General features: G+C 43.5%; 1 pseudogene; it reads right to left on the reverse strand.

Annotated features, from left to right (window-relative positions):
• Positions 1 to 857: 857 nt before the first annotated feature.
• LOC146578268 (uncharacterized) lies at positions 858 to 8535 on the reverse strand (annotated as a pseudogene).
• Between the last annotated feature and the right edge of the window lie 5697 nt (positions 8536 to 14232).

Consider the following 14232-nt stretch of genomic DNA (forward strand, 5'->3'; position numbering starts at 1 on the left):
TAAAGCAGATCATTTCCCAGTTGGAAAATTGATGGGATCATTTCCTGGATGCTCCAGTCTGCATATCCATGGACAAGTCATCTTTTCATTTCCAGTCAATTTTATTCATATAGCGACCAATCACAATAACAACCACCTTTATATTGTAAGGTAGACCCTACAGAGAAAAACCGAACAATCATATGATCATCTGACCAGACCATATTTCACTGGCTTCTCTAAATGTTCAGCAAACTTTAAAAGCTCTTCATCATGCTTTTTCTTCAGCAATGGCACCATGGATGGTGACCTACATGCCATGCCTTCTTGAAACAATTATACCTGCTGATTCCAGGTTTTTCTGTAGCACCTTGGCTCTTCAACGACTCTTCTGATCATTATTATATATGGTGAAATGATGTTCTTTCCACCTCTGCATTAAGAACCCAACAGTGCTCACTAGAACCTTCAGTAGTTTAGAACCAATACCTTCAGTATGTTTTGCAACAATACGGTTGTGAAGGTTTTGAGACAGCTCACTGGTTTTACCCATCATGAGATGTTTCTTTTGTGACACTTTGGTAATGACACAGATCTTTATAGGTCATCAGTTGGGACTGAACCTGCTAATATTAATTTGTAATAACTGTCAGGATGGCTTTCAATTATTGATAAATTTCATTTGCCATGAATCATGATTTCCTATGTCTCATTGCACCTTCCTTTTCTTCCTTTTGTTTTTCTCTGTTATTTCTCATTATCACACGTTAACCCCTGACCTGAACTCAAAGGTGAGTGATAAAACATTAATTGAATTACAATATTATCCAAAGAACAGAAGTAAACACAAAATGCAGTTTCTAAATAAATGTGTTTATTATTAAGGGGAAAAAACCCAAACCTAGATGAACATGTCAGAAAAAGCTATTGCCCCCTGAATTTAATAAATAACTGCAACCAAGCATTTGTAACAACCTGCAATAAATCTTTAACAGCACTGTGGAGGATTTTCAGCCCACTCACTGTTGCAGAATTGTTGTAATTTAGCCACATTGCTGGGTTTTCAAGCATGAACCACCTTTTTAAGGTCATGTCACAGCATATAAATCAGATTCAGGTAAGAACTTTGACTTATTTGGGTGTTTTGCATAATTATCCGGCTGCAGAAACCAAGTGCGCTTCAGGTCAGATGAGAGCGGATGGCAGATAGTCTCCTAAAGAATTGTTTCTTTAAGAGGGCCGAATTCATGGTTCCATTTAGGGAGGCAAGTCTTGCAGGTCCTGAGGCAGCAACACAGCCTCAGACTATCACACTATCACCACCATATTTTACTGTTGGTATGAGCTTCCTTTTCTGAAATGCAGTGTGTAATGACACACACTCATCAGTCCAGGGTTTTTTTCCCCAAAAGTCTTGGAACTCTGCCACGCAGGCTGGTGTGCTCCAGTCCCTTTCTTAAAGTGTAGTCATGACAAAGGGACTTTAATTTTAGCTTGAACTAAAAGCTGATCCTAAACTAAGCACAGATCAAACTGATTGATCAGCCATCAGAGGAGTCGGATCAATGGAGCTGCTTCTGTTCCTGATGTCCCCTGTTTGATGCTGGACCTGAACTCTCCCTGCAGAGACAAGACAGTCAGCCAGGAACAGACAACAAGAGACAAACTTATATTTTTATACTGACCTTTGACCTTTAATAGCACCGTGGTCTCTCTTGAAATGCTTCTTTCTTTGCTGCAGACATTACAGATGTATTCTCCACTGTCTCTCTCTGTGGGCTGTTTCAGGGTCAGACTGAGGTCTCCAGTTTTCAGCAGGTCTTCATTCATCTCCGTTCGGTCTCTGTAATCCTGGTGCTGTTTGTGAGGCTGGTCAGAGCCGTTCTTATACATGTGAACCAACACTGATGGTACAGGGTCAATGCGTTTCCACACCACTGTAGCATCTCCAGGCAGGTTTTGTGTGGTTTTGAAGGGCAGCTGGACAGACTCCGCCCCCTCCTCCACCTCCACCACACAGTCTGAGAGGACAACAAACACAACATGAGCTGTACAGACAGCAGTGAATCTAGAAAACACCTTATTAAGCTTCTTTATAGATGCTGCAGTCTGATATTTACATTTAATTATTGTTGTTGTCATTTTATAAACAAATACACTGTAAGAAATATTTCATAGGTATTTGCACTGACTCATCACTCTCAGCAGAACTGTTTTCTTTCTCTTGATCCCTTTCCCCTCAACTCTGCAGATGTACTTTCCAGTGTCTCTGTCTGTGGGGAGCTTCAGGGTCAGACTGAGGTCTCCAGTTTTCAGTGAGTCGTCTCTCATTTCGTTTCACTCTCTGTAAAACTGGTCTCGTGCGTCAGGCTGGTCAGAGCCGGCGTGATATTTGTGAACAGTCATCGGTGGTTCAGGTTCATAGCGCCACCACTCCACTTCAGCATCTCCAGGCAGGTTTTGTGTGGTTGTGAAGGGCAGCTGGACAGACTCCGCCCCCTCCTCCACCTCCACCTGACAGACTGAGAGGACAACAAACACAACATGACACAGCAGCAGTTTTATTCAATGATTCCAAAGAGAACTTTAATATTCAATTTTAAGCTCAAACTATGATATTTGTCTTTGCTTGTGTTGATTTCCTAAAGATGAAATATACTACACTCATTTAATTCAGGATTAATGTATTTTATTGGTTGTTCTTCATTTCTTTTGAATTGTTGCCTTCAGTCCACTTTAGTAGGATTTGAGTGGGACTGCTCACAAAGAAAGAACGAGTCTCTAATTTTTTATGGTAGTTTAATTTTAATAAAGGGAGACAAATTATCACCTCGCCTCTGTCAGTGCGCCCCAGGGTGGCTGTGGCTACACTGTAGCTGCCATCACCAGTGTGTGACTGTGTGTGTGAATGGGTGGATGACTGAATGTAGTGTAAAGCGCTTTGGGGTCCTTAGGGACTGAGTAAAGCGCTATATAAATACAGGCCATTTACCATTTATTAACAAAAAATCCAAAAAAGAAAGATTACATAAAAATCCTCCCTTAGTTATGCTGCAATAGGTGTAGTCTGCCGGGGAGTCCCTAGAGTGTGACCAATTAGGTCCTAGAACTGAAGAAGCTTCTCGGATGAGAGGTGAAACATCTTCAAGCAACTTAAAGAAGTCCAGACGCTTTTCCTTTCCACACTCCTTAGACTACGATGACCTGGATCACTGAGAAGCTTCACAGACAAGATCCAAACTACAACTCACATTTGATAAATGTCATCATTAATTCCACTTTTAAAAAGAACCTCTGCAACTTTGCTCTGCTTCCCTTCTGTCATGGTCCGTGGTCCTGTGTCTGTGGAATGCGTGATGCTTGGGTAGCCACACCCCCGGGCTGGGCCATCACCAGCACACCTGCTCTCCATCACGGTGACTACACGGAGATCTACTTAACCCGGCGCTGACAGATGCTCCACGCCAGTCCGTTAGTCACCACCACAGTGGTAACCAGACTTCCACGAAAAGCGTGCATTCTCTTCTGGATTGGAACTGTGTTTTACCTGCCTACTTCTGTCCAGGTTTCTACTCGGCGTCTGCTACCTGCCTGTCCTCCGGCTCAACTGGATCTCGCGGTGCTCACCTGGCCCATTCGCCATTCCCACGGACTTCCTGCCCCACGGACTGCCACACTTCCCTCCCGAGCTCCCACGGTCCCGTTCTATCGTAAGCCCCTACTCTAACTCAGTCCAGATGTGTTTTCCCCGCTTCCCGGCTCCCTAGTAATCATCTCCCCTTTCTGTTGCAGCCTCCCACCATCCCGATCCCGGCTTCCTCGTGTCATTGTTTCCCCGGGTTTTTAGTTTCTTGCTTTGCTCCCTAGTTTCCCCAGGTCGCCTTTCGTTGGTACAATAAAGTGTTTTTTCTGTTAGCGCGGAGTCTGCGCCTGGATCCTTTCGTGCCCGCGCACCACGGCCCATGACAACTTCAGCAGCATCAGGTAATGTTCATATGTCGATTCATGGTTTTCTACAGTTTTTGATCTACTGCAGAATATTTTTATGGTTATCTGCTATAAAACGCCAGACCAGGAAAATCTCCTTCATGTTTTTCTGTGTTTTATCCTCAGTTACTTTCACACAAAGACATCAGCTGTGATGCTCACAATTATGATGAAGTCTCACATGTATCAGTGCTGATAAATGATCAAAATTATAATATTTCTGACTGTCTGAGGCTAAATTGAATCAAATCGGGACTTCGTGAATCGGAATCAAAGGGATTATAGAAATCAGTGATGATACCCAGCCCTAGTGAGCAGCCTAGGCCTGACAGAGTGGATGTAGGTGTGGGTAATAAGGAAAGATGAAAAGAACTACTGATAACTTTTCTGTTAAGTTAAAGTCTGAGCCGTCTGAAGTTCATAGCCAGCTCTGACACGGAGCCATCGATCTCTGAATGCTGTAAAAGCAGCAGTGTATCCAGGAAACACATTATACGTGATAAATGCACTGCCTGAGTGTCCCCTCTCCTCACTGCCTTTCAGCAGCATGCAACAGCAAACAGGTCGTCAGAGGAGCCGAGATGATGATTGTGTTGATTGTGGTTGTGATGATGTGTTAATACACTAATACACCTCTCTGAATGTTATAATTAGTCATTAATAACCTCTGCCTCTCTACCACAGCACGTGTGTTTATCAGCCATCGTTTTGTTGGAATGGGTCAGAAATGGCCGCCCCAGTCCTGGTTCTGACGGAGGTTTCTTCATGTTAAAACTGAGTTTTTCCTCCCACTATCACCAAAGCACTTACCCATAGTGGGCTCATATGATTGTTGGGTTTTTCTCTGTTTTCTCTGTATTATTGAAGGAACTACCTTATAATATAAAGTGCCTTGACGCAGTTGTTGTTGTGATTTGGTGCTGTATAAATAACTGACTTAAATTCATTTCTGACCTTTGACTCGAAGCCTCACTTCTCTCTTCAGCAGGATGTTTCCCTCGCTGCTGTAGGCGGTGCAGGTGTAGACTTCGTTGTCTCTGTCTGTGGGGTATCTCAGGGTCAGACTGAGGTCTCCAGTTTTCAGCAGGTCTTCATTCATCTTCGTTCGGTCTCTGTAAAAGTGGTCTTGTTCTTCAGGCTGGTCAGAGCCGTTCTCATTCACGTGGACCTTTGTGGTCCGGATGTAAATGCAGGTCCACTCCACTTTACTGCCTTTAAGCAGGTGAAGTTTGGTTTTGCAGGGCAGCTGCACAGACTCGACCCCCTGCTCCACCTCCACCAGGGGGACTGAAAGGAGAAAAAATACCACAATGAGCTGAACACAACATCATCAGAACATTTTGTTTGGATGAAGTGAAACATCTGCACTGAAAACATGTTTGACTGGCTGCAGCCTGGGATTTGTCCCATTGCTCCACTGAGCAGACACAGTGTTATCTTTGGTGTCCTAAATCAATTATGGGAAGAAATTTATCATCTGTCTTTATCTTCACTTCCTACACCCAAACTGGAAACGTTAATATACCATCATGGGAGCTTGCCTACTTAATATTTCCTTTGAATTTTCTCTCTACATGTAGATTATTATGAACTTTTGTTAAATAAGCTATTATTCTGGGCTATGCAGGCCCAGACAAAGCGTGCAGCATTTTAATGAGGTTGTTTTAGTGTGGAATAGAAGAAATAGAAGAAGCTCGTGTGAGTTTCCCACAAAAACATCTGATCCTCAAAATCCTGGTGCTTTCAGGCTGACATTGACTCAAAAACATTATCATTATAATATTTTCATTCTAAATCATTTTATAAATTTCTCTTAAACTCCTCAATTTCTCGGACTAGTGTCACATCTTCAGTTTGAGCTGATAAAAAAGTAATGGTTGAAAAACCTAACTTAATAGATCTTACTGTAGCTCACTCATCAAGTCCTGTTCACCTCAGGGACAGATTATCAGTGTGGTCACCAAGCTCTTTAATTCATGACTCACCATCTTCATCTTCTGTCTTCAGCACTCACCTCTGACGTAGAGCTTCACTTGTTTCTTCTTTAGGATGTTTTCCCCCCTGTAGACGGTGCAGGTGTAGGTGAGTGCGTCTCTGTTTGTCGGGTATTTCAGAGTCAGGCTGAGGTCCACAGCTATCCGCAGGTTTTTCCTCATCATTGTTCGATTTCTGTAAAACCAGTGCTGTTTTTCAAGGTGGTCAGAACCGTTTTTAAAGACGTGCACTATCCTGTTGGAGCTGTCAGTCCACTCTACAGTTACATCTTCATGTCGGTAAACTGTGGTTATAAAGGGCAGCTGAACAGACTCCACCCCCGAATCCACATCCACCTGTGGGACTGTGAAGTAAGAACAACAAATAATGATTTGTGCGCGCAGTCTGTCAAAGCCCCCATGTTTGACATGTAAAGTGTGTGAGTGGAGCCTGTTTTGCAAAATGCGCTGGAGGATTCCTTAAGAACATGAAACATGGGGAAACACTGGTTTGTGTTTTATTGAAAGAAAGGAGACAATTAAAACAACCTATTAACATAACTAATAGATTAAGAAGAAGTAAAAACACTGCAAGTCAAGTAAAATAAATCTGAGGTTTAGGGATGATTCAGATTATTCACAATGCAAACACGTCACACACACAACATACCTTCCTTAAAATAGCTTCTGAAGTGAACTCCAACACCCACGATGACAGCTGCAACTACAGCCAGGACACCCAGAGCCACTGGGACACTGATGGGAACTTATAACACAATGAAAACATGAACATTACATGATGTTAACATAAAATGATTAACACTCTGTGACACTACATGTGATTTTGAATCTCTTTGCACTGACCTCCACCTTTGACCCGCTGAACCTGCAGTTCCACTCTTGACTGACCCAGTTCTACTCCAAACTTACGGACGGTGCAGGTGTAGCTGCCGCTGTCAGACAGCTGAAGCTTTTTCAGAGTGAGACTGAGGTCTCCGGTTTCCAGAGCGTCAGGATTCATGGATGTTCGGCCGCTGAACTGGTCATTTTGGTTCTGGAGGTCAGAGCCTTCTCGTCGACGCAGGTGCACTGTGGAGGGATTGAGGTCATAGCGACTCCACACAGCTGTGGATTCTTTTTCTTCAAAAGTAGGAAACTCACAGGGCAGGAGAACAAACTCCGCCCCCTCTACTACCTCCACACCTGAGGCACACTGGGAAACTGAGGACACAGACATAGACAAAGACCTTATTGATCCCACATAAAAATAGAAAAAATAAATAATAAAAAGATTCTGTGCAAATGGTTGCTATGTGCAGAAAAATAACACAAGATGTTTTATGTGCACATAAAGTGCAGGCAGTGATAGTTATACACACATATTTCTAAACAGTGTTTATCCTGTTTATAATGTTGCAGCCTGGCTTCTGTCGGGATGAAGGACCTGTGATAGCACTCTGTCCACAGTCTCCGTCCACTGTCTCTGTCCACAGTCTCCGTCCACAGTCTCCATCCACAGTCTCCATCCACTGTCTCCTTCCACAGTCTCCATCCACAGTCTCCGTCCACTGTCTCCATCCACAGTCTCCATCCACAGTCTCCGTCCACAGTCTCATGCAGGGATGAGAGATGTTGTGCATAATAGCCCACCCACCTCCTTTATGGGGTCTAGGGGACTGTCCAGGACAGAGCTGGCCCTCTTCACCAGGCTATTTACCGTTACCTGCCCCTCTCTCTGCTGCCGCCTCCACAGCAGAGCTCTGGATAAAAGATTGCAGACATCCTCAGTAATGTCCTGCAGACTTCAACCTGTCAGCACAGTCGACTTTGGTCCTTGTGCCGAGTTTGAGTGTTTTCTGAGCAGTCCAGGTTATCGTTAAGGTGAACACCCAGCAGCTTGTACGTGGTGACCACCTCCATGCCCAAACTTTGGATGAGGTGTGGTTTGCTCGGGAGGTTGACCACCACCTGCTCCGTCTGATCATTTGCCTCAGATGCACATCCAAGGATGGCTGTATCAACGGATTCAGTTTATCTGCCCACCAGTGACAGATGTGGATTCTTCATGCTCAAAGACTATTTCCAAGACGTTTCTCCTGTCTATAATAATGCCGTGTGTGTGTGTGTGTGTGTGTGTGTTTACCTTTGCTGTTTTTATATTTTGTCTGTCATCTCTCCCCCTTGCCTGTGATATTTTACCCACTGACTGTCTTACTGTTCAGAACTCAGGCCTGGATTACAGCTGGACTTCAGTTTCAGTGTGTTTGTGTTTGAGTCCCGTCATTGTTTTAAAAGAAATGAGAGGACTACAGTTCACTTTTTTCTCATTTACATACTTCATATGGTAAAAGTCTGGTGCAAACATACACTTGGTCCTAAAACAAAAAACAATTCTCTCTTTTGGCTTTAACTATGCGAGAATAACCTGCAGCATTTGAGAACTTATCTTCCTGATCAACATGCACAAACCTGTCTGACTGTTTCTGTAAGCAAAACCAGTGTGTGTGTGCTTGTGTAAATATGTGTGTGTGTCATAAGTCTAAAGGAAACTTTTCTTACCGTACAGGAGGATCACAAACAAATCCAAAATCTTCATGTTGCTATACAGAGAGTAGACATCTACAAAGTTAATCTTCAACCTGAACCGACTAAGAGATTAAATAATCCTGCCAAGAAGCCAAAGGTGTTTTCTGGCTGCTCTCCATGTCACACATCACACCTGTGGATTGTTTTCATTCAGGAAGAGGAAACACTTCTTTAAAAGCAGGAGGAGGAGGAGTGTTCACAAAAGCCTCAGCCAGTAAAGAAGAAACTGTTTGAATGAAAGAAGCATTCATTAGAGTAAAAACCTAAATAACCTATTTGCACATTTAAAAACTTCCTGCTTCAACTCTGTGATTTTAATCTGTTATGCGTAACTTTAATCATGACACTTTTTCAACATGAAACACTAAAATTAAATGTTTCCAGTTTTGGATCTGTTGATTCCCACTCTCTTTTAACTATTTTCCCACCATCTAAGTGCATCTAAGCACAGCTGGGATTGATCTTTATTTTCACTTCTCTTTAAATGTAACTTTTAATCATAAATATTATAGGATAGATTTAAATTCTAGTTACAAAACTGAAGAAAACAGCAAAAACAACAACAAAAAATCTACTGCCATTCACATGTAATACCTGTACAGCCCACCAGAGGGAGTGATACTCAAATCAAACACAGCAAAGGCTGATGGTGACCAGTGGGAGTTCATTCAGTAACAGAAAGGAACTGAGTGGGTAACACTTCATAATGGCCACTGTTATTTAACTGTGAATTATAGGTGTTAATTTAACTTTACCATACTGTATGATACCATCTTTATTTATAAAGCCCTTTAAAATAAAACCAGGGTTCACAAAATGCTGTACACGCCAGCAAAAAAATGTGTTTTAAGAAGAGTTTAAAACTCAGAAAGAGAAGAAGCCTGCCTAATGTGCAAGGGCAGATCGTTCCACAACTTTGGAGCTGCTACAGCCAAAGCAAATTAATGCTTACTAAGGGAGTGGGAAGGTGTATATGGCTGTTGCATCTCAGAGAGGTGGGGGCAGGCTATAAGAGATTTAAAAACAAATAAAGAACTTTAAGAAGGACCCTAAAATGTACAGGTAGTGTCATGGTCTCCGTGCCTGCCCGGCCGGCCCCACAAGGCTGCATGTGGTGTTTGGTTTCCTCTCTCTCTGCCTGGGCGGAGCTCACTGTGGGCTCCCGCCCTTGGCCCACACACCTGACAACAATCAGCTGTCATCACCTGGAGCACTATTTGAGGCTGGAACACAGATCCTCTCATCGCTGGATAATTGTACTACAGACGTTAGTGATTCTCCCAGCTCCTGTGAACCTGTGCTTGAGTATACCTATGATTCGTGATTTGTGAGTGACTTCCCTTTCCTCTGCTACAGACTTTCCTCCCCGGACCTCCCTGTCGTGTGAGCATGTGTGGGTTTGGGCAAGAAGACGTGAGCGAGTGTGAGAGAGCTACCCTGTGATTCCCTGGAGTTTGGATTTTCCCTTCAGTGTATATATCGTGCACTGGTGCTGTAAATAAACTGTTTTTGGAGACTCTGCTCTTGAGTTCCTACTACCAGTTTGTGACAGGAAGCCAGTGAGTGAAATTAAAATGGGGGTAATGTGTTCGGACCTTTTTGTTCCAGTTAAAAGATGTGCTTCATAACCTGCAGACGCCTAACAGATGCATCACTAACCCCACTATAAAGTGCGTTACAATAATGGAGTCTAGAAAATTCCCACATGTGGGACTAATAAAGGTACATCTTACCTCATCTCTTATCTTAGATGTAACAAAGACATGGATTACTGTCTCAAAAAGCTGCTCTGATAAGATGGGCTTTATTTTTGCCAGTTGTCTCAAATGAAAAAAAGACAGATTTTACAACAGCTCTGACCTGGCTTTCAACTTCATCATCTGCCTCCATTTAAACTCCCAGGTTAGTGGTGATTGGTTTAACAAACTGCGCCAGCAAACCAGAATCCATAGTAGTGGTCTCATAAGTGCCACCAAAAACCATCACTTCTGTTTTCTGCTCATTAAAATGTAAAAAGTTCAAAGGCACCCAGGCCCTTATTTCATCAAGACATCTGAACAGAGGGTCTACTGAGAAACCATTTATCTTTTAAGTGGGAAACAAATCTGGGAGTCATCGGCAAAACAGTAGAAAGAAATCCCATGTTTCCTGAAAATATACTCGGGTGGTATCAGATATAAGGAGAAAAGAAGCGGGCCTAAAACTGAACCCTGTGGAACCCCACATTGAAAAGAAGCAGCAGAGGATACAAACTCACCAAGTTTCACAGAGAAAGTTTGGTCTGCCAATTAGGATCTGAACCACTGCAGTGCAGTACTCCTAACACCCACCACCTGCTCTAAACTGCAAATTAAAATCTTATGATCCACTGTATCAAAGGCAGCTGTTAAATCTAAAAGCACGATCATAACACAGTCATGTGATGCAGTTCCTAAAAAAAGTTCACAAGCCATCTATGTCCACTGTGAGCGACCATCTTTGAACAGAGGCGGTGGTTTACGACACCAACTCTCTGCCATCTATAATCCAGTTTTGAGATCCTTCCCAGAGGCCTTAACGCCCACTCACATCCTGGGCCATCTGACCTCAGGAAATCACATGATAGGGTGGCGTTAGGTTTTACAATGAACTCACCCAAAAACCTTGGCTGATTGTGACCCACACCCGTTTTCACGCCATTGTCCCTCTTGGGGGGACACTCCCACAGGGCTTAAATCTGGGATTTTCCACGGTTCGACCCTAGAACTGAAGAAGCTTCTCGGATGAAACGTCTTCAAGAAACAGCTGTGAGGACAGAGCAACTCCTTGGTAAATAATGCACTTGATGGTGACTTATGAAGGTCCTTGCAGTCCAGTTGATCTTGCGCACTTCCAGGATCCCTGTGTGAGGCACAGAGTCATAGGCTTTCTTGTAGTAAATGCAGGTGGTGCAGATGTTGGTCAGTGTAGTTTTCCTTTGTGTGCCCCACTCACATATTAATCCTTATTCCTCTTTGTTGCTATGCCTAACAGGAACTTGAAGTACCGAGGTATTCGGCTGAGACCACTTGCTTCTTGGGATCCTTTGGCATCAGGGCTGTCTCCGGCCTCCACTACATAGCACTGAGACGGCACTTTTAAGGATTTTTAACGCTATTCTTTTAACTCTGAACTCTGGCAGCCCTGCTGCCCTTTTATTGTTGGACTTGTCAGCAGCTTTTGACACGGTCGACCATGACATCCTGTTATCACGGCTAGAATTTCATGCTGGCCTAAAAGGATCTGCCTTACAGTGGTTTCAGTCCTATCTGTCAGAAAGGTTTTTTTATGTCAGTATGGGCCCCCACAACTCCAAAATAGCCCCTCTTAAATACGGTGTACCTCAAGGCTCTATTTTGGATCCTGCTCTGTTCGCAGTCTATTTGTTGCCATTGGGCTCCATCTTCTCGCGGTACAGCATTTCATTTCATTGTTTTGCTGATTATTTGCAGATTTATCTACCTTTAAAAGCAGGGTCAGACCATCCCCAGCTCTTATTACGCTGCCTTGATGATGTCAAACAGTGGTTGTCATTAAATTTTTTAAAGCTAAATGAAAATAAAACTGAGGTTGTCATTTTTGGCAACTTTAATCATATCGACAGCACTCTGGGCTACTTTCCTCGTATTGTAAAACACATGTAAAAAACCTCGGTGTCTATATTGATGGTTCTTTTAAATTGAATAAGCAGGTGAGTGCAGTAGTTCAGTCCTGTTTTTTTCAGTTAAGACAGCTAGCCAAGGTAAAGCCATACCTTCCGGCTAATGTCTTTGAGCGTGTTATTCACCTTTTTCTTACTTGCAGATTGGACTACTGCAATTCATTGTATTATGGTCTAGATCAGGCCACCATCCATCATCTTCAGATGGTTCAAAATGCAGCTGCTCGCCTGCTAACTGGTACCAAACGGAGAGAGCATATAACCCCACTTTTAGCTTCTTTACACTGGCTTCCTGTCTCCTACAGGATCCAATTTAAACTTTTACTTTTTGTTTTTCAGTCACTTAACGCCCGAGCCCCTCCTTACCTGTCTGAGCTCCTCTCTGCCTATGCTCCAGGAAAAACCACGAGGTCTAGCTCAAAACTAATGCTGTCCATCCCACGGACTAACCTCAAATCCCGTGGTGATAGATCCTTCTCTAAGGCAGGTCCCAGACTTTGGAATAGTCTCCCCTTAAATATTAGATCTGCACAAACACTTGAGCAATTTAAATCTTTACTAAAGACACATTTCTATGCCCTGGCTTTTAACAAACTATGACCCAAGCATTTTGGTCTTATTTGAATTAGTTTAGTTATTGTTTTAATTCTTTTACTGTCCTATTATTATTATTTTGTTATTATTGTATTACATTGTTGCTTTTTAATACCATTTTTATATTGTTAAGCACTTTGTGCAGCATCGGCTGTTTGAAATGTGCTATATAAATAAATTTGACCTTGACCTTAAGGTAGGAGCCAAAAGGGGTGTAGTTTGTGGGTGTGATCACCCGTGTGTACACCTGTGAGCATGGACGCGCTTGTCTTTTTAAAAGGTTCCTTCATGTAATGATCTGCTAGAGGGTGTGGGGGGCCACAGCCCCGTCCTCCAGGGCATGAAGCAGGTATGGAGGAGATCAAAACTCCAGACATCCAGAGGCCCCCAGAACACAAGAGACCAAGGAAGACCAACAGAGGGGCAGCCGCGCCACTGTCCCAGAAAGAGCTGAGGAGAGTCCCAGATGAGGGCTCACTCAGCAGCCACGGAGCAGAAGCCAGGGGGAGTTGCAGTGACGCGCCCGTGAGCTCCGCCGGCAGCCAGCTGTGCCTGAGTGACCGAGCCCCAGGCCGAGAGGCCGAGGGCACCCCACCCCCGAAGTGGCCCAAGCGAGCCCCAGGCTCCAGGCTCCGATAAGCGGCCGCCAAGGAATGAGCCGGTGTGTACCTGGACGCCCATCCCCGGACACAAAGAACCACCAACGCACCGATGTCTGAGGGAGTCCGCCACCGGATATGAACTTTTTTCAAGACAGTGAATCTTGAAACCAGAGAAAAAATAGAGAGTTTTAACTTGTTCCATTGGCAGATTTTTTCACTTATTTCAAGCTAAAATATTTATTAGAATTCAAATTTAGACAGAAACAAAGTGAATAATATTATTTTATTATCACGTTGATGCAGCACATGGTTCAGTTAGCTTTGTATAAACACGTGTTAGAAATGTTCTTCAATCAGCTCTTTTTACTCTCATTTCACAGCCAGTACTTTTTACTTTTACTTGAGTAAAGAAGTTGAAACAGTACTTGGAGTATTTTTAACAGTAGTACTTCTACTTCAGTACACACTGTGTGTACTTTTACCACCTGTGTCTGAGACCTCCTTCAGGGTCCACCTGAAGCTCTCAGTCTGCTGTGGAAAAAGGAAATCCAGGTGAGTTTCTCCTGATCACCTGAGGCCGTCATTACTGTGTGAACCCACACACCACTCCTCACTCCTCCCACCCGCTGCACACAGTCACTGAGTACAGACCGGCTGATTCCTGTAAAGGGAGAGGCAGGAAGAGGCGGAGCAACAGCTGAAAAACAAGAAGCTCAACGTCATTTTGCAGAAGTGAAAGTGTGAGAGAGCAGCAGCAGAGCTGCAGTCGAGTCCTGTTTGTCTCTAAAAGAAGATTCACTGGAGTCCATCAGGTTTCTCTCAGCAACAGTGG

Source organism: Mchenga conophoros, linkage group LG3 (genome assembly GCF_057382185.1).
Source record: "Mchenga conophoros isolate Kocher_MC1m ecotype Shallow Benthic linkage group LG3, M_conophoros_male_GT1.1, whole genome shotgun sequence".
NCBI classification, from domain to species: Eukaryota; Metazoa; Chordata; class Actinopteri; order Cichliformes; family Cichlidae; genus Mchenga; species Mchenga conophoros.